This window comes from Antechinus flavipes, chromosome 2, assembly GCF_016432865.1.
Source record: "Antechinus flavipes isolate AdamAnt ecotype Samford, QLD, Australia chromosome 2, AdamAnt_v2, whole genome shotgun sequence".
Lineage (NCBI taxonomy): Eukaryota > Metazoa > Chordata > Mammalia > Dasyuromorphia > Dasyuridae > Antechinus > Antechinus flavipes.
The window spans coordinates 666,542,233-666,562,969 of record NC_067399.1 but is presented as its reverse complement, the minus strand read 5'-3'; the positions used below and the strand labels follow the sequence as shown (position 1 = coordinate 666,562,969).

The window sequence follows — 20,737 nt, the reverse complement described above, 5'->3', positions numbered from 1 at the left end:
AGCAAAAGGGAAAAGCCATGGGAGAGAGAGAAAAAAAAAAACCCAGGAAAAAAGCAAACATAGCATATGTTGATTTACATTCAGTCTCCTTGGTTCTTTTTCTGGATGCAGATGGTGTTTTCTGTCCAAAGTCTATTGGGATTGCTTTGGATCACTGAACTACTGAGAAGAACCAAGCCTTTCATAGTGGATCATTGAACATTCTTGATGTTATTGTGTACAATGTATTCCCGGTTCTCCTTGTATTGCTCAGCATCAGTTTGTGTAAATCTTTCCAGGCCTTTCTAAAATGAACTGGTTCATCATTTTTTAATAGAATAATAATATTCCATTACTTCCATATGCCATGATTTATTCAGCCACTCCCTATTGATGGGCATCTATTCATTTTCCAATTCTTTGCTATCACAAAGAGAACTGCCGCAAACATTTTTGCACATGTGGGTCCTTTTCCCTCATTTAAGATTTCCTTGGGATACAGACACAGTAATGACACTGCTGGGTTAAAGGGTTTGCACAGTTAAACAGACAAATTTATATTTGATCCTGGGCATAATAGGAAGTCAATGGAGTTACCTGAATAGGAAAATGAGTGAATGAGTCCGTATACATTTATTAAGTTCCTACTATGTGCCAGGTATTGTGCTAAGTGCTTGGGATACAAAGACAGGAAAAGAGTCCCTGCTCCTGAGGAACCCCAAATCTAATGGGGGAGCCAATATGCAAACAGCCATGTACAAACATGATATATGTTGGAGATATCCACAGAGGGAAAGCACTACTTGAAGGAGGAAAGGGGGAAGAATGAACGACAAGGGGAGACCGGGGTGAGAATTTAATTTTATGGGAATTGACAACATTAGTAGAGGCAAGGAATAGTCCACTCATTATTTTGCTTAAATATACGGGGCTTGCTTGCCAGGAGAGAAACTCACCAGTAGCACCATATTTGGCTGGTTTCTACAAAACTGTAAAACTATTCAGGAAATAGATGGTATTCAGAAAGGGGCTCTCAGTGGCGGCCGCAAAATTCTTCCGCCATGTCATGATTTGTTGACCTTGTTTTTAAATGGGCTATATCTAGCCTTCTAATGAGGTGTCTGTTTGAAATGTCAAAACCGCCCTCCCCAAAACAAACATGGTTCAGTCAACTACATCTGCTCATAAAAAAATATCTGTGCCATTCCATAATAAGTGAGTGTTGCACCAGAGATGGAGGAGGAGGGTCCCGCAGATGTTTTTCACCAAGAACTGTGCATCCAGAAAGTGCCTCAGATGCTCCAGATTAGGCAGTTGCATCTTGGGGCTGCCCTTTAGATGACGAGGGCTCAGCTGATCATTTTGTCAGCAATCAGAGCAGCAAAGTGTTCATAGATTTCTCACTTTTTCCTTTGTATTGTCTCATGCAACTTAACAGCTATCACTTTTTCTTAAGCTTTATGACAGATGTTTTCTCTTCTTCACGTCTTTTTGGCTTCTAAGAAACACCTCATTCCTTTTTTGGTCCTTGTGCTTAAGGTTAGAGCTGCACAAAACCATCACTTATTGAGTACTTGATGGAGGAGGTAGTTCACTCATCAGGCAGGTCTCCAGACTTATGCAAGCTGTGGAATCATCCTGTTTCAGGTGACTTTGTCTGGGTTTTGACTTGGGAAAGAGTGATCTCTGTTGTGGAAACACTCAACCTTGGTGGTAAGGAACTGAGGAAAAGGTTACAATTTTTTCTTTGTTCTTTTTGAATTAACTTAGTATTCAGATGATCAGGTTAGTTTTTAATCCAAGTATAACTTTGATTTGGGGCATCTGTCTTTGAAGTTGCTAAAAGTATGTGTAATGTTCTGTGACTCTTGTCAATCTACCAAAGATCCATGATTTTATCGTAGTGGGCACGTCATGGGTGATTGTACCCCTGCCGTATCTTGGCAATGATTTAATGAGTTTCTATGACCTGCCTCCCTTCCCCCCAAAAAAAAGAAAGAAGAAAGGAGGGGAAGGAAGGAAGGAAAGAAAAAAGAAAGGAAGAAAGGTGAAGGAAGCTGATTACCCAGAGTGCCTCGTGAATAAATCTTCCTATAGCTAAGCTGCTCCGCAGAGAGCTGACAAGTCGTTCATTGTTGAGAGGAAATATCTAAAGGATGCCAGCCAGAATGATCAGGGTCCTAAGTCAGATGATAGTCATTGGAACGAGTGAGTATTTTTAACCTGAAGAAGGAAAAAATGGAGGCATGATTCCAACCTATGAGTGTTTGAAGCACTGTGACTCAGATAAGGTAGTTGCACTAAATGTAGAGAAATGAATGGAAATGCGGCTTCATTTGCTGGGTGACCTTGGGAAAGTCACTTAACGGTTTCATTACTTAGTTTCCCCATCTGTAAAATGGAGGTAGTAATAGCACTGATCTCACAAGTTTGTCTTGGAACTCAAATGAGATAAAATAGAGTAAATAGCTTTGCAAACTGCATGATAGTGATTTTTGATATAAAAATAATATTAGGGATTAGCTTCTGACACCATCTTGTTTCCTGATCTGTAAAGTGAAGGATTGCCTCAATAGGTGGTCCCTGCCAGATCTAAGTCTCTGGTTTAATAATTATAACTCTACTGATACTTAACAGCAGAGGGCAGCACTGAGAACTGATAGAAGTAATAAATTCAAGATTTATAAAAAGGGAAAAAAATAGAATGGAAACTGCTCCCTTCCTCCCCCAACTACAGTGGGTAGGTTGGGGGACTCTTCCCCCGGCTACTTGGTGGAATGTGACAGAGGGAATTCTTGTTCAGGGTCGGGTAGCCAGAACAGCCTGGGAAGCCCCTTCTGCTTCTGGGAGCTTCCCTTTCCAGTTCCATCCTGGAAGTCTTTCTGGGTCGAGTGGGCTTGCCCAAGCTTGGTGGTCCTGACTTCCCTCGTTGGCCAGACTTGTGTCCTTGTGTTGCCCTAGATGGACCGATAGAGTCAGAAGCCTTAGGTTTGCATCCCAGCCCTGTCATGCCATTGTGTGGATGTGTTAGGCAGTTAACTTATATGGCCTCGGTTTCCTTATCTGTGAAAGGGAAGGATTGGACCAGATGATCTCACTAAGTTCTCCTAAGCTTCCATGTCTAAGGCAGCATTTACATTGTGTGAAAGGAAGATAAGTAAAAGAAAAAATCAGGAGAATAATAGCTTAGAGTGTGAGAGTCTAGGAAAAAAAAGGACAAATATGTTTTCCTTTTCTTATGTTTGGGAATTTTAAAATTGGATAATTAAAAAAAAACAATTAAATGGAATATTCAATAAAATGGTTAAGGAAAGGTTGTTCAGTTATTTCTCAGTCTTGTGTAATTCTTTATGACCTCATTTGGAGCATTCTTAGCAGAGATACTGGAGTGGTTTGCCATTTCCTTCTTCAGCTCATTTAACAAATGAGGAAACCGAGGTGATCAGGATTAAGTGACTTGCCCAGGGTCACACAGCTAGTAAGTGCCTGAGGCTAGATTTGAACTTAGGAAGATGTCTGCCTTATTTTATAGATAAGAAAGATGAGTCCCAGTGTCACATAGCTGATAAAGGGTAAAGCCATGATTCATATCCATGTCCTTTGACTTGAGCAACGTTGGACATTTGCCAGAACAAAAAGGGAGGTAAAGTCGAGTAGGGCAGGCAGACACAGCTCCTGGTAACACTGAGCTGTTACCTGATGATGTCACCATCTACCTTTTGAGATGGTCTCCCATTATGCCGGCCTCTCTGAGAATCTCTGGCCTCCTTCAACAAAATTTAGCTCAGGCACCATGTCCAAAAGGAAGTCTTTCCAGGTCCCCAATTACTTGTGACTTCTCTAAGGTTACCCAGCATCCACTTTATATGTATTTTGCATATAACTGTCTATGTAGATGTTCTCTCCTTCCTTGGGGAGCAAGCTTTTGGAGGGCAGGGGCCTTTGCTTTTGTTTGTGTTCTCACTACTCAGCATAGTGCCTAGCACAGAGTAGGCATTCTGTGCTTGATTGGTTGATTGATCCAGGTCCACAACCCCATGGCCATAAATTCACAAATAGCAAAGTTACTTGTAATGAAGTTTCCTGTTCCGTAACTCTCAACTCTGTCAGATCCTTTCACGTGTAGAAGGAAAAGAAGTGATAACATTTCAGTGCACAGCTTGGTACCTGTAAATAGTAGGTGCTTAATAAATGTGGATTGATTGGTGAGGGCCATCTCAATTTTCTGTGATTATCCCAGGTTTGAAGGAATCTTGGATAAGACTTAAATCCTCTCTGAATGATTTCCCTGCAGGCCCCACATATGTGCCCCCCCCCAAATAATGGGAGGTTGCCTCTCTTTATCCCTCGAGGAGTTTGCCCTCTTGGTACAAGAACTAGGGAGATAAGATATAACTGCAGTTACTTCTCAGACACCTGCTGCTTTGGGGAGAAGGGAGGATGTGTTGACTTACCAAATGGAGATGCTTTTTATAACTAGACCGACTCCCAGTCCATTTTATCTGGGTAGATTATAGCCAGGGATTCCAAAGACAACAGGCCCTAACAAAACTCCTGCCTGAAGTTCCTTGAATTAGATTTCTCCACCCACAGTTTGAGGGATGGAAGGAGTGGGGCCAGTCTGGTGGAAACGTGAAATGGCCCAGTAGTTACCATCATTGCTCAACCAGCTGTCACGAAGCCATGAGTTGTGAGTCCTTCGGGGGAGTGGTGAGTCCTTTGGGAAGGAGCTCAGCAAAATCTGTGCTGTGATTCAGAGGAATTCAGGTGAGCAAAGCTAGCACAGATCTATTTAACTCCCAAGTTGCCTTAAAAAGCTGGCCTTTAGCTTATTTTCAATCTTCTCCCTTCCCAAACTCTTCCTAACAGATGAAAGGCATTATTTCACCAACCCGGTTCAAGCTGTCCCTCCCCTTGAACTGTCCTTTACTAGAGGGGCCAGTGACCCAATGGCAGGGAAGACAAGGTAGAGATCTATCCACCAGGTGTTGCCCCTTTGTTGTTCAGTCATTTCATTCATGTGCCCCAGTCTCCAGGACCCCATTTGGGTTTCTCTTTGCAAATTTGCCATCTCCTTCTCCAGCTCATTTTACAGATGAGGAAAAGGAGGCAAAAAAGGATCTAGGATCACTTTGCTAGTAAGTGTCTAAGGCAACATTTGAACTTTTGAATTTTTCCTTTAGTGGGGTTCTAGAGAAGTCGATTGACTTTTCCAGGAAGAATGGAAACCGGAAAAAGGGACTTGCTAAAAGACCCAGTCAGGAGCATAGATTTCCTCACACGTCTCCTGACTTCAAATCCTATTCTTCTGACTCCAACCTGAGCTGTCTTCACGGCCCCACACTGGCTCCCTTAGCTAGCTGGAAAGTCGTGGGTGTGGGCCATCCGTGGCCCATGCCGATGCCAGCAATGAAGTGGCTCCAGACAGGTATATTTGGCTTCTGCACAAAGCAATTATGAAGATTTGTCTTTGACCTTTTTTTGGATTAATTCTCCGTTTTGGCTTTTGATCCTCATAGAATAACCTTATAAAAAAAACAAGGAGAAAGAGCTGCAGTATCTCAAAGCTTCGGCTTCCCACTTCATTTTCTTCCAGCCGATTTCCGAGCATTCCTGATCTTGCCTTGGAGCCTGATCCTGGCTGAAAACCTCATCCGTTCACTCTGTCCTGACATCCTTGATCCCAGGGGCTACTTTCTAACTTCAAGTCATTAGAAGGGTATTCGAATGATTCATTTGCCCTTTGCAGGAATACTCATTCCAAGGAGCTGTCGCTGTCAAAAGATGTGAGAGTTATTTAGAAAATTTAGATTTATTGCTGACTTGTGGCTGTGGTGGGAGTTTCATTTTTTTGGTTCATTTCTGTCTGGGCCCTCGGGGGTTAGAGAACAGAATATTGGGGGATCCATGGGAATCTGTCAAAGGGTATTAAAGAAAGGTGTTCTTCGTTTTTCTTAGCATCGTGGTGTAATGGAAAGACTCTGGATTTGGAGTCAGAAAACCTAAGCTCAAACCCCATTGGTCAATGATGAGGCATCTGCTTTCTCAGGGCTTCTCAAAAGGCAGACAGGCAACAAACATTTATTCAGGATTTTCTGTGTGTCAAGGACTGTGTTGAATGCTACAAATATAAGCAAAAAGAAACATAGTTCTTTCTCTCAGGGAAATCCTCCCTCCAATTATTTATTTATTAAATTTTAATTTCTTATTGTACTTTTTCTTTTTTTTTAAACTTAGTAATTTTTTTTCCAATTACATGTAAAGATAGTTTTCTTTTTAGAAAAGCTTATTTTCAAAATATATGCATAGTTTTCAACATTCACTCTTGTAAAATGTGTTCCAAATTTTTTCTCTCTCCCTTCCCCTTTAACTCCCCTTTTAGATAGCAAGTGATCCAATATATGTTAGACATGTGCAATTCTCCTATACATATTTCCACAGTTATCACGCTGCACAAGGAAAATCAGATCAAAAAGGAAAGAAAACGAGAAAAAACAAAATGCAAGCAAACAACAACAAAAAGATGAAGATACTATGTTGTGATTCACACTCAGGCCCTTTGGATACAGATGACTCTCTCTATCCCAAGTCTATTGGAATTGCCCTAAATCACCCCATTGTTGAAAAGAGCCAAGTCCATTGAGTTGATAATCACATCTTGTTGTTGCCATGTACAATGTTCCAGTTCTGCTCATTTCACTTAGCATCAGTTCAAGTAAATCTTTCCAGGCTTTTCTGAAATCAGCCTGCTGATTATTTCTTATTGAACAATAATATTCCATTACATTCATGTGCTATAACATATTCAGCCATTCTCCAAGCATCCAATCAACTTCCAGTTCCTTGCCACTGCAAAAGGGCTGCTATAAACATTTTTGTACATGTGGGTTCTTTTCCCTTTTTTATGATCTCTTTGAGATATAGGCCCAGTAGAGACACTGCTGGATCAAAAGGTATGCAGTTTGATAGCCCGTTGGGCATAGTGCCATATTGCTCTCCAGAATGATTGAATCAGTTCACAACTCCACCAACAATAAATTAGTGTTCCAGTTTTCCCACATCTCCTTCAATATTCATCATTATCTTTTCCTGTCATCTTAGCCAATTTGAGAGAGGTGTAGTGGTACCTCAAAGTTTTCTTAATTTGGATTTCTTTGATCAATAGTGAATTAGAGCATCTTTCCATATGACCAAAAATGGTTTTAATTTTTTTCATCTGAAAATTCTGTTCTTATCTAAAGATTGTTTTCAACATTATTATTTTTTTTTCCTGAGGCAATTGAGTTAAGTGACTTGCCCAGAGTCACACAGCTAGGAAGTGTCTGAGACAAGATTTGAACTCAGGTCCTTCTGATTTCAGGGCTGATGCTCTATCCACAGAGTCACTTTGCTATCCCTTCAGCATTCATTTTTGTAAGATTTTGAGTTCTAAATTTTTTCTCCTTCTCTCCTTCCTCTCCAAGACAGCAGCTATCTGATTTTAAGTTATACATATACAATCATATTAAACATATTTCCATAGTCATGTTGTGAAAGAAAATTCACAACATAAGGAAAAAAGCATGAGAAAGAGAGAAAAAAATTGCATTCAATTTCCATAATTATTTCTCTGGGTGTGGATGGCCTTTTTCATTACAAGTCTATTGGAATTATCTTGGATTACTATATTTCTGAAAAGAGCTAAGTCTATCATATTAATCATTATACAATCTTGCTGTTACTATGCACAGTGTTCTCCTGGTTCTGCTCACTTCACTCAGCATCAGTTCATGTAGATCTTTCCAGGTTTTTCTGAAATCAGCCTGCTCATCATTTCTTATGGAACAATAATCTTCCATTACATTCATATACCACAAGTTATTTAGACATTCCCCAATTGATGGGCATCCTCTCCGTTTTTGATATTTTGTCACTGCAAAATGGGCTGCTATAAATATTTTTGCACATGTAGGTCCTTCTCCCTTTCTCTGATTTCTTTGGGATATAGACCTAGTGGTGATATTGCTGGATCAAAAGAATTTGCACAGGTTTACAGACCTTTGGGTTCCAAATTGCTCTCCAGGATGGTGGGGAATTATTCACAAGCAAAGTTACATTTCTAATGGAGAAGATAACATAAAAGTGGGCCGGAAGACCAGGCTAGAAAGGAGGGTGTGCCCATGAACAGGACATGGTAGCAGATTTTAGAAAGTCCTATCTCAAATCCAGTCATGAGGGGAATGAAAATGGAAATAATTCACCAGTGGGAGATGTGGGTTAGCATGGGAGAGATTTTCCAGAGTTAGAAGGACCAAGTTACATGGTGAGGGGGCACACCGGAGAGTCGAAAGCCTAGCTGGGTGGTAAATACTGTATGGCTGGCACAGGCCTCTCCTTTCATCTGTAGAATGCTTGACTAGATGGCTTCTAAAGTCTCTTCTTGCTCTAAAGCTAGGATCTTGTGGTCCATGAGTTCGTTTCAAATTAAGTCAATTCAGCAAATATTATTCAAGTACTTGTTCTGTTGAAGCAATATGCTGCGTTCCAAGGATACATTGACTAAAAACAAATAGAAACAAAAACTCCCTGTTTTCAAGGAACTTACATTCTAATCGAGGGGATGCAGAATGTGTACTTATAAACAAAGTGCATTTAAGTTGGATACAGAGTAATTTCGAGAGTGAGACTTACTGGTGCTGGTGGTGATCAGGGTGGCATTCATGTAGCATTCCGAGTATCACTGGTAAAAAGCCAGAGCTGGCATTTTGCTGTGATTTCTGCTCTGAGGATGGTTAGGGCTTGTGGGTCACTCAAGTCTGGGTGTACGAGTAGTCTTTGGGTTAAAGTCATTCTGATGTCCTCACTAAATTCAGTGAGCATCCAATATGCTGAGCACCCAATATGGTGAGCATCCAAGAGTGAGGGGCCCCTTGTTGCCCAACGTCATATAAATGGAGCAGATCAGAACTTTCATACTAACCAGGTATGGGCTCAGGTCTGTGAATATCTATTGTACTTTCAGCCTGGGTGAAGTAGGGAGGCCCAGCCTCCAGTCTAGGTGAGTGGGAAAGAGGGAGAGGGAGGAGAAAATTTTCAAGTGACATTTTCAAAAAATGAAGACTAATTTCTTTTTTTTCCCCTGAGGCAATTGGGGTTAAGTGACTTGCTCAGGATCACACAGCTAGGACACATTAAGTGTCTGAGATCAGATTTGAACTCGGGTCTTCCTGACTTCAGGCTGGTACTCTATCCACTGAGCTATCTAACTGCTTCAAAGGCTAATTTCTTTTAAAAAAAAATCCTTAGAAAGGAGAACATGTTGTTTTTAAGGAATAAACTTTGATCAGTTTTGCCAGAGATCTGCTGGGTGCTGACCCTTTTTGGAGTCTTGGCTGAGATCATAGAGTGCTTTCCCATTTCCTTCTCCAGCTTATTTTATAAACGAGTCAGCTGAGGTCAGAATCACCAAGCTAGTAAGTGTCAGAGGCAAGAATTGAACTAGGAAGATGTCTTTCTGACTCCAGGCCCGATGCTCTATCCATTGCTCTACCTAACTGCCTAAGGCAGGGAAAAAAACAAAATTTCAGATGAGCTCTGCCCATGGGGAGCTTCTAGTCTAGAGGGGTGGGGTTAAGGCACAGACAAAGGCCTACAATACATGCTGGTGATTCGGTGTTTTAGAGGGATGTAGAACAAAGCCTTCAAGGACGTTTCTGTGGGTTGGGGGTGAGACAGGCTAGATCAGGAGCTTCCAGGTATAGAACAATCCAGCTATGATTCTCACAGCCTCAGGGGGATCATCTTGACTTTGCTCAGAAGGTAGGATTTCCAAGAACTTGGCTTGTTTATTTGAGAATCAGGGGTTGTGGTTTCACTGGTGTCAGGGACTGGGAAAGTGGGGATGTGTCAAGGTCACCCACCGGATGAGCAAGAGACCCAGCTGGGATTTGGAGTCAGGCTTTCTGACTCCAGTTCTAATTGTGGTGTCTTTTAAGAGACGTAGAGATGTCTTATGTTAACACAGGAAACAAATCTGAGTATGACTAGTAACAAACTAGGTCAGTAAAGTGTTCCCCAATGGAAAATCGAAGACACTTGCTTAATGACTAGATTATTAGTATTTTAGAAGGCTTTGTGTCCCAGTGGATAGAGAGTGGGACTAGTAGTCAGGAGGACCTGAATCACAGTCCTGCCTTACATTGCTGTGTGATCCTGGGCAAATCACCTCTCTCCCAGCCTCAGTTTCCTCATCTGTATAAAGGGGGTAATAATATCTGCCTCACAAGCCTATGGATATTAAATGAGATAGCTGGTATCAAGTGCTTAGGAGATCTAAGTGCTTTATTAAAAGTTTGTAGAATTATGGAGAACTGGTAGGATATCAGCCCTTATTGTTACAAGTAAAGAAATTGAAAGTTTAAATGATTTATTCAGGCTTATGGAGGAAAAGGGAGTGAGTGGCAAAGGGAATACCTAAGGCTGGATGTCCTGACAGCCTGACTCTTTCCATTTTTGCCTGCTGCCATAGCTGGGAAGCTTGAGAATAGTTTGTGGCCTCCATTTTTAAAACATTTATTTGTGTTTTGTTGTATTTTTGTTGTTAAAGATTTTTCCAATTGCATTTTAATCGGGTTTGGGCTCAACTTGAGAGTTGTTGAAGCTTCAGTTTGCCTTAGCTTTCTCATTCTCCATTGTATACTCCTGACTCATTGATCATGCATTCCCACTAAAATGCTTCCTTTTTTTCCCCCCAGATGAACTGATTGCTTAGCTATGGACTCCCACGTTTATTTATTCTTAGGATGTTGATTTTTTGAACCCATGTATAAGACTTTACATTTATGCCACTGAATTTCATCCTCTTAGATTCAATTCAGGATTCTTGTCTGCCATAATCATTTTGAATCAATTATGTTAGCTACTGATTCTTCATGATTTTTTTTGATGATCCTATACTTTTTTTTGGGGGGGGGGTTGGGGAGCAGAGGCAGAGTTGAGAAAAAAGCACTATGTATTGCAAGAAAAATTAGGAGCAAAAGTAGAATAGGGTTAGTAATCAAGGTGTGAGACTATAAAACTAGTCCAACAAAAAATACAGTAGTGGAACAACAATATTAAGACCCATAATATTATACCTCGATGGGCAAGCAACATGGTGTAATAGGGAGAACCGGGGATCCATATTCATAAGCTGTGAAATCAAAAGCTTACTACCTGTATGACTGTGAGCAAATGACAACTTCTCTAGTGACTGGAGGTGGGGTTCTGGCTCCCCAGGGGATGGGGAAAGGAGAGAAGGCCTCTTGAAATCCTAAGCTCCAACCTCTGCCCAAGCTGGATCAGGAAACTCCTTCCCTAGAAGATCCTTTCCACAAGCATAGACTTCCCAAGTTGGTCCACAGGCTTTCCATGTCTAACGTCCCTAGAACAGTAAACAAAATTTTAGCTTGCCAGGCCCTTTGACAAATATTTTCCAGATGTGATTGATCCCAGCTCTTTTGGCTGCCAGCTGGGGGCCATTTTGAATGAATGAAATTTCAGCAGTGAAGGGAAGAAGAGTACAATGTCAAGTTGGAACGTCGGATCGCCTTTTTTTGCTCCGAGTGCAAATATTTCTCCCCTTAAGAGCAGAGTCAGCATGAATAGGCTCGGGGAGCTCAGAACCCCTGGATTCCTCACCTGTGTATTGCTTCCTCCACATCTGGAAGGAAGAGTTTGCTGGGAACTGGAGTCTCAGGGTTGCAGTTGTGGTCAGCTGCAACCTATTCTCCAGTAATTGCTGCAAACCTGCAAAGTATGTAGGCTGGTGCACCCCAGCCAAAGGTTTTGCTTTCCACATGGCATGCTTGTCTGGAAAGTGCGGGGGTGTGGAGACATTCCATCATGATCTGGGCATCAAAGACTAGAAATGGAGACCTCGCTCACTCCCGGATAAAGCTACTACTTGTAGGAACCTTCGATTGGAAATAGAGTTTGGCTCTGGGGGTTTTGGAGGGCTGGGGAGAGGGATATTTAGCTCCTGTTATTTATTTTTCTAATGTGAGTTTATTTCAGTGACCCGATGCCAAAGCACATGTTGAAACCCTTTTTTGCTATCTGATGGTATTATTTCCCCTCCGTTCGAGATTCGGAGCTGGTGGAAATATTTTTGAAAAACAGAAACCCAAACCATGGGAAAGCATCCAGCTCCTTATTCATTAGGCTTCTTTGCTGATGACAATAACAGTACCGGCTATTAGAAGGAGCACAAGCTGGGAAATTGATTTGGGATTTTGTAAAACATTAACAGCTTGAAAGTTGTTCACCCGGCCTGGTTAGCTGATAGCTTGGGAAGGGCCTCCACATCATATCAGAGATCTCTTGAAGGAACTAGGATGTTTAGCCTAGAGAAGGAAAGACTCAGGGGAGTGAAGGCATTTTTATGTATTTCAAGGGCTGTCCTACAAAACTGGAATCTGATTTATTCTGCTTTGTCCTAGAGGTGAGAATGAGGAGTGCTGGATGGGAATTACCTCTCTGGAGGTAAATTTCAGTTTCAGGTCAGGAAAAGCTTCCTAACACTCAGAGATCTCCTAAAGAAGGAGGGACTGCTCTGGGAGGCAGTGGGCTTGCCCTCCACAAGAGTGACATTAAACACACAACCAGCCTGATTCTGGTGTGTGAAATGTCACTCCCCAAATCTGGGGAGGATTGGTGAGGCTAATGGCATTATTAAACCTTTTACAATCCCCTTGAATTCTGAGGCTTTCCCCATTCACCCCATCAGTGATTTGTTGGTGCCTCATTTCTCTTCCCTCCCTCCCCCCCCATTACACTATGAGTTTCTTGGGTGCTGGAACTCTTTTATGCTTGGCACATAGTAGGTACTTAACTGATGCTAATTGACTGACAACTATTTTCATCTTGAATAAAATGGACACCAAAGATTGAACTACCCAATTATTAAAGCTTATAAATGGGTTCTTTGTATATTATTCTGGAATAATTCCAGAAAGCCTGTTTTTCCCAGGCAGTATAGACAGCTGTGGCTCTCCTTAAGTAAAACTGTATTCAGGATGAGAAAGATGAGGTAGAGGTTTTCCTAATGCTGGCTTGGCTGCCACTTAGGTGGCTGGGTGGGATAGGAAAGCAAACACTCTTCCTAGAGCATGGCCATTGAGTACAGAGTCAGATAGCTTCATAAATCCTGACTCTTTAGTCTTCTAAGTAGGGACTGTACCCAGATGTTTTTGTGCTGCCATTGCCTTCTGAATTTTGGCACTTTGGGGCAAAGCCCAGGTGCCCCATCCTCGTTATGCTTCAGGACAGGAGTAAAGGGATATAGGAGTGAGATGGAATGGAGGAGAAAACTTTCTTGTTAGAAACTGAGAAGTACTTTTGAGAATTCTTCTGGGATTGTTGGGAGTGTGACTGAGTGGAAAGATGGTGGTCCAAGCTCTAGCATCTGTTGTTGTGAAAGAAAACCGGTCTTTTTTTTTTTTTTAATTAAACATCTTAGTTGTGAAGTGACTCAGAGAATGATTCCATTGATTAATTCACTTTGGTTTGGGGTGGTCCAAAGGTTTCAGGGACAGAATGCAGTGGAGCAAGCTCCTAAATTTCCAAATAGCTAAAACTTCCTTAAAGATTTTTTTTGGGGGGATTAAGGCAAAGAACAGATATCTGCTGTTTTCTGAGACTTTGTAATTTTTCATACATTGGCATTTTTTGGTTCTAACTAATTGTAAGAGACTGAAATAGCCCAGAAAAAAATTGAACCTTGTCTCCCCGAGGAAGTATTGGCCATTTTAAGCCTATGAGATTTTGAAGCCTGTTTTTTATCCATCTGAAGAGAAGTAGCATCTTGTTTTCAGTCAGGACCATTATAGGACATAAATTGGATGGAACCATCAGCCCTCTTCTCTTTACTTCTGACAGAACTGAAACTGGGAGATGCTTGTTTGCAGATGCTGCTAATTAATCACTGCCTGGAAACTATGTAACATACACTCAAAAGTAACTTGCTCTTTGTTAAGATGGCTACTTATTCTATCTTTGTGAAAGAGAACCAGTGGAGCATCAAAGATATTGAACCTGAACTCCAAAAAAATCTAGTTTTTCACTTTCTCTTTAACTTTGTAGCAAATCACTCAACTTCTCTGTAGCTGGGTTTTATTATCTGGAAAATGGGGAGAATACTAGTTGGATTACCTACCTCATTGAGTTGCTAGAATGATCAAATGTGATTTTTTGTTTCAGAATCTTTGTAAATAATGTCTTTATCTTATTATCTTTGTAAATATTTTTAGAAGGTTGTGTATGAAGATATAATTAATTGTTATTTCAGGGTGCTGGTCTCCCTAGTTCATTTGGAAGAGCATGTCTGATTTTATCACTTCCAATATGCGAGTCCTGATTTTGTGACCCTGGTAGGATGAATGAAAGCTCCTATTGTCGCCTCCTCTTTTGTGCCTTCTTAAATAAGATGCTGATGATGATAATGAAGAAATTAATTTGCATACATGTAGAATGAATCTATATTAGTTTATTTCTTGAAGATAGACTGTTTTATTTGTGTCTTTCTACTCCCAGATTAGTATTTTTAAAATGCTTGTTGATTAATTGGTCCTCACAGATCTGTGATTTTGAGGGCAACTGGGTTATTCCCACTTTCAGAAATGAAGACATTTCTGAGAAAAGTTAAGTGACTCATACAGGGTCACATAATGAGTAAATATCTTTGAAAGGATTCAGATCCAAGTCTTCTCTGAGTTCAGTTTTAGCAGAACATGTCCCGGGGGCCAGATCAAGCCTGAAAGAAGTGCAAATAGAACCTAGGACTTGATTTACCTGAAATCTGGGTGAGTAAATAGTAAGGTGGTAATGAGAGGCTGACTGTGAAGTTTAGACTAACATTTATTAACTAGATTAAGCAATCTAATTGTGAACCTCCCCTTAGCAGTCTTCACTTATTTAATGTAGTTAAGAAGGATAACAATAAATTACATCTTTGGTGCATTTGAAGGTTTTACAAAGCACTTATTTGTCTTACAATCCCGTGAACTAGGTAGTGCAGAAAATACCCCCGTTTTATAGATGAAGCAACTGAGGCTAAGTAGTTAAGTGACTTATCTTAGGTCATACAACTATTAAGAGACAGCTGTGTAACACGGTGGAGAAAATGCTGGATTTGGAGACAGAAAGATCCGTGTTCAAATCCTGTTTCAGCTGTGTGAACCTGCTTCATCTCCCAGCCTCAGTCCTCCACCTTTGGGATTAACATCACCTTGCTGCCACCAGTCTAGGGGGATTGTAAGGATCAATTGAGATTTATATGTATGTATATATGTGTGTGTGTGTGTATATATGTAAAAATCTTTGTGTAGGTTATATATTATATACAATCTATATGTGCTATATATGCACATAGTGTATGTATATATATATAATCCATGTGTGCATAATTTCTTTGAGTGAATGCTATCGCCACCACTCCCAAGATTCCAAGGTAGGTTTTTCCTGATTCTACAGCGAGCACGCTTATCACTCTGTCTCCCACCATCACCTGCGGGAAAGTGTAATAGGACGTGATCGACTTCGTTCTGTCGCCGCTTTGCCCACCCAGCACTCAGGCACTCACACTTGGATGGGCACATTCAGGCCCAAGCTACAGAAGTAGTTTCTTTGGACCATTTGCCCAGTGAAGGATAGAAAAGTAATGGAAGGTTCTGCTTCATCTATAAAACGAGGGTATTTTCTGTACTACCTAGTTCACAGGATTGTAAGACAAGTAAGTGCTTTGTAAAACCTTCAAATGCCAAAGATGTAATTTATTGTTATCCTTCTTAACTACATTAAATAAGTGAAGACTGCTAAGAGGAGGTTCACAATTAGATACAATGCAAGTCTATCCTTGGCAGACATGATTTAGAAATGTAGAATGACTAGAGGGTGGTATAAGACAGAACTAGACTCTGAGGGGCAGGTTGAGGATGCTGTAGGGATGAAGAAGCCAGAATCTGGGAGGAAATCCTAGAAGTCTGCATGGAGGAGGCAGGATTTGAGTTAGTCCTTGAAGGCAGGCTTGGGTTAGAACTGTAGGGGGTGCAGATGATGTTGGCCAGCTGGGCCAGGCCCCTTCTGCTCAGAGGAGGATGAAACTAGCAGATTGAAACAGCTATATGATTGCTAGTTATCAGTCCTAGTAGCACAGTGGGAAGAATCAAAAATTGTGACTCGTGAGTGAGTGAGTGAATGAGTATTTATTAAGCACCCACTGTGTGCCGGCACTGGGGATACAAAAAAAGGCAATAGATGGTTCTGATCCTTTAGGAGCTTGCAGTGTGATGTTGAGGGGGACAGCTGAAAAGGCATATGAGGGTGAATTGGTGGTACCACATGGGAAATGGGGAAAGGGCTGAGGGATAGTATAGAGAAGGCCAGAGGTTGGTCCTACCTTTAACGAAGGGCCTTTCAGGGCCTCAGTTTACTCCTGTGTAAAGTGACAAGATTAGTTGGACTAGATAGTCACTAGTCTCCTCCTGTCATTGGTCAACATAGATGCTTAATAAATGTTTATCAATGAATTGACTCTTACTAAGATCTTCCTTTAGTCATATCTGACTTCTTCGAGATGGGTGACTTGGGAAGAGGCTCCTGCTGCTTGAGTATGGCTCTTTAGGGTTTATTATAGCAGTTTCAATGGAAGAAGTCAGTGTACAGCCCTATTTCTCTGAGCCAAAGATGGAATCCATTGGTTGGCAGGGATATAGTCCAAAGACAGACATAGAAACATAATTCCTCTTTGTCTTTTTATGGTTTGTATGTTATTCAGTTAAGTTTATCATTAAATCAAGTAGTCATAAAGCTTTGTTTTTCATGAAACTCTGCCCTTGACGAATCCAGGGTGGGCACTGGTGGAAGAAGAATGGGAATGGGGATGGCAGGAATCTTTTATGTTGAAAATTCTCCAGTTTTTCCCAATGTCTACTCCTGTAACTTAAATTTCTTTGGAAAAGTGAATCATTCTTTATTCAAGCAAGAAAAGCACAATTGCTGTCATCACAAGGTAATGTCTCTGCTCTTTAGAATGGACATCGAATGGCATAATAAAACTATCAAATTAAAACAAAACAAAAAGAAAGCGACCTCATCCTAAGAAAGCCAGCCACTTTTTGGTGGCCAAGGAAGCATACTTTTGGTTACAGCAGCTCATGAAGCTGTCGATTGTGGTTCAAAAGGGTTTTCACTGTATTGGGGATCCAAGGAAACCATGGATCCCTTCTGACTTTCTAATTAGATTCTCCTTCACCCATTCTTGTTGAAAATCTGGCTAATTCTCTGTTGGGAGGAAGAGAATCTTTAACTTCTCACCATGAGTGCTGTCATTTGGAAGGCTGATATTCTAATTTTGTTGGATATGCCAACAGGGTCTTTGCAAGGACTGGTAAAAATTAACCCTTTTATATTTCTTTAACCCTTTTATATTTCACTTGCCCTGAGCACACACTGCCTCCTCCATTACTGACACTGGTGGTCTCTCTGCAGATGACTCCCTTTTGCCCTGTCTCAGGCTTTTGCTACTTTGCTATTTTACCTCCTCTGGTGGCTCATTTCTTGCTGCTTTGGTCTCTGGAATAGGAAAGATGCCCTTTGTAAAGGAAAGAACATAGAATTGGGGGCAGCCCACTCCTAGGTACCGATTTGCCTCGGTCCATGTCTTGGGACTTGTTCAGAGATTGAACGACAGGGCTGTTTTCCCCCACCAGTCCCTCTGACACTGTCCTCATGCTCCAGGGTTGACAGGAAAAGCAGTCTTAAAAGGAACAGTGACTGTCCCTTTAGTCTATTCACAGTTTTGGTTCAGAGTCATCTGATTTTTGTTTTGTCATCAAATAGTATGGACCTCTGAGTGATCATGGCCTGTAGAAAATGATCTCTGGAGAGAAACCTTTCCATCATATGGTTTTGGAAGCCACCGTGATCTAAGCTAATATGTACTTGATAGCAATACCATCTGAACATGCCCCAGAGGAAGACAGGAGGGGAATGCTCCATTTATAGTTTTCTCTGGATAGAATATTAAGCCCTTGAGGACAGGAACTGTTTTATTTTTTATCTCTGTGTCCCTATGGATGAGCACAGTAGTTGGCAGATAGCATGCGCTTGATAAATCCTTGTTCATTGATTGATTAAAGTGCATTAAGAGGTTGTTCTCAAGTAAATTAAACAACCTCCTTTTAATCTTATACCACCCATTATAACACTGATTTGCTTAGCTTTAAATTTTTTTTATTTTTTTTCAGGTTTCAATTTTCCCTCCCCTTTCTTCCCTTGTCCCCTCTTTTCCCATTTCATTAAGAAAGCAGGAAAGACAAAACCTGTTACAAATTATACAACTTTACATGTATAGTTGAACAAAAAAAAATATTCCCACCTTGGTCATTTCCTGAGAGACAGAGAGAGAGAGAGAGAGAGAGAGAGAGAGAGAGAGAGAGAGAGTGAGTGTCATCTTCATTCTAAGTCTGTTGCCTCTTGGTCAGGAGGTAGGCAAAAAGTTTCATCACAAGTCCTCTTGAATTGTGGTTGGTTAGCACATTGATCAGGGTTCCTACATCTTTCAAAGCTGTTGTCTTTTCAATATTGTTGTCATTGTACGAATTGTTCTTCTGGTTTTATTCATTTTTTTGTATTAGTTCATACAAATCTTCCTAGGTTTCTCTGAAACATTTTTCTTCATCATTTCTTACTGCACAATGACAGTCAAGCAAATTCATATATCATGACTCGCTTAGCCCTTCCCCAATTGATGGGATAGTTCCTTATCTTTCAATTCTTTGCCACCACAAAAAGAACTGTTTTAACATTTTTTGGTACATATGTGTCTCTTTCTCCTTCTTTGATAACTTTGGTAGCAGGATTGCTGAGTCAGAGGATATATATAGTTTAATAGCTTTTAAAACATAATTTCAAATTCCTTTTCAGAAAGACTGGACCAGTTCACAGTTCCACCAACAATGCATAAATACAACTGTTCTCCCTTCAACATTTTTCATTTTTCTTTTTCTTTTTGGGGAGTGGTGATGGCCAACTTTGCCAATATGATGGATATGAGATAGTACCTCAGAATTGTCTCAATTTACATTTCTCTGATTATTAGTGATTTAGAGCATTTTTCATGTGGCCATTGATAGCTTGAAGTCTTTCTCTGAAAATTGCCTATTTGTATCCTTTGACCATTTATCAAATAGGAATGTGCTTAGCCTCTTACACTTTAGTCCAGAACAACTCAAAATGATTGAATAAGAAATGATCTTTGTTTTTTTTTTTCCTTTTTCATTTGCTCCTTATTCAACATGGTTTCCTCTTTGTGTTTAAATATTGGTTTGCAAATTTTGTCTCTCTAATACAGTATAAGTTCCTTAAGGCTAGGATTTCTTTTCTTTACTCCATTCCTTTTTTTTTCCTTTTCCTTTTCCCTTTCCTTTCCTTCCTTTTCCTTTTCCTTTTCCTTTTCCTTTCTCTTTCCTTTTCCTTTCTCTTTCCTTTTCCCCATTCCCTTTCCTTTTTAGTTCCTTTCCCCTTATCTTTCCATTTCCCTTTCTATCTTTTCTTTGTCCTTTCTCCTTCCTCTTCCTTTTCCTCTTCCCTTTCATTTTCTTCTTCCCCTTCCCCTTCCCTCCTTCCTTTTCCTTTCTCCTTTCTTTCTCTTTTCCTTCCTTTCCTTCCTTTTCCTCTTTCTCTTTCTTTCTTTTCTTTCCAGCTTTCTTTATATGCACAGCCCAGTGTAGTAGCTGGCAATTTATTGCTATTGTTGAGATTTTTTCCCCTTCAGTGTGTCCAGTTCATGATCCCAATTGGGATTTTCTTGGCAAAGACACTGGAATGATTTGCCATTCTGGTCTCCAGCTCATTTTACAGATAAGGAAACTGAGGCAAACTTAACTAGAGATAAATATATCTCTGAAGATATATTTGAACTCAAGAAGATGAATCTCTGGGCCCAACACTTTATCCACTGAGCTAACTAACTACCCTTTAAGTATTGCTTCTGGAATTAAATTGGATTGGTATAGAGTCTTCTTAAACACTAGCTTGTATATTGCCTTCTTTTCTGGTTGAGTTATACCCTGGGTTCTGCTTGGGCCATGCAAGTGGGAGGAAGTTGCAGCAGGAAACTCTTGGCTTCTTGTCTGTACCACGGGGAAAATGACCGAGAGAGCAGATTCATGGCCGACATCTTGTTGGATGTTCTGCCTCAGTCTTAATGAAACACAAATGTGTCCAGAACAGTTTTCCCCCCTTGGAGATGAAGAAAAAATATTCTTAGTATAGGCTAGCAGTTCTCATTTGACTTTACACGTATTATGTTAAAGGATGTTGCAATCCTTTGGCAAATGTAGAGGAGATGTTGATTCAATACCAGAATCTCCAAAGGTTCTGGAATTCCCTCAGGATCATTATTTGTTCACATATTTTGCAGGGCGGCTGTCTCTGGACTGAAATCCTCCAGCGCCTTGAGGAGTTGAGTGGGAGTAGAGATAGGCCCACAGATGCTTGTAATGGTGTCAAAGTCTTGGAATAACAAATCTGCTGGTGTTTTTTTTTTTTTTTTCTTTCTTTCTTTCTTCTTCTCCAGATAGGTTTATTAGGTTGTTTAAAAAAAAATCAGTTCATTTTGAGTCATCATAAAGTCAGAAATTTAAACTGGAAAAAAACACCTCATCTTTAAATATAATTATCTAGGTGGCACAGTGGATAGAATAATAGGCCTGAGTGAAAATGGTCTCAGATGTTAGCT

General features: G+C 40.6%; 1 protein-coding gene across 2 annotated transcripts in view; it reads left to right on the top strand.

The window, feature by feature from the left end:
* BICC1 (BicC family RNA binding protein 1) overlaps positions 1-20,737 on the top strand; it is a 262,599-nt gene that overhangs the window by 102,821 nt on the left and 139,041 nt on the right. The gene's annotated exons all lie outside the window — the stretch shown is intronic.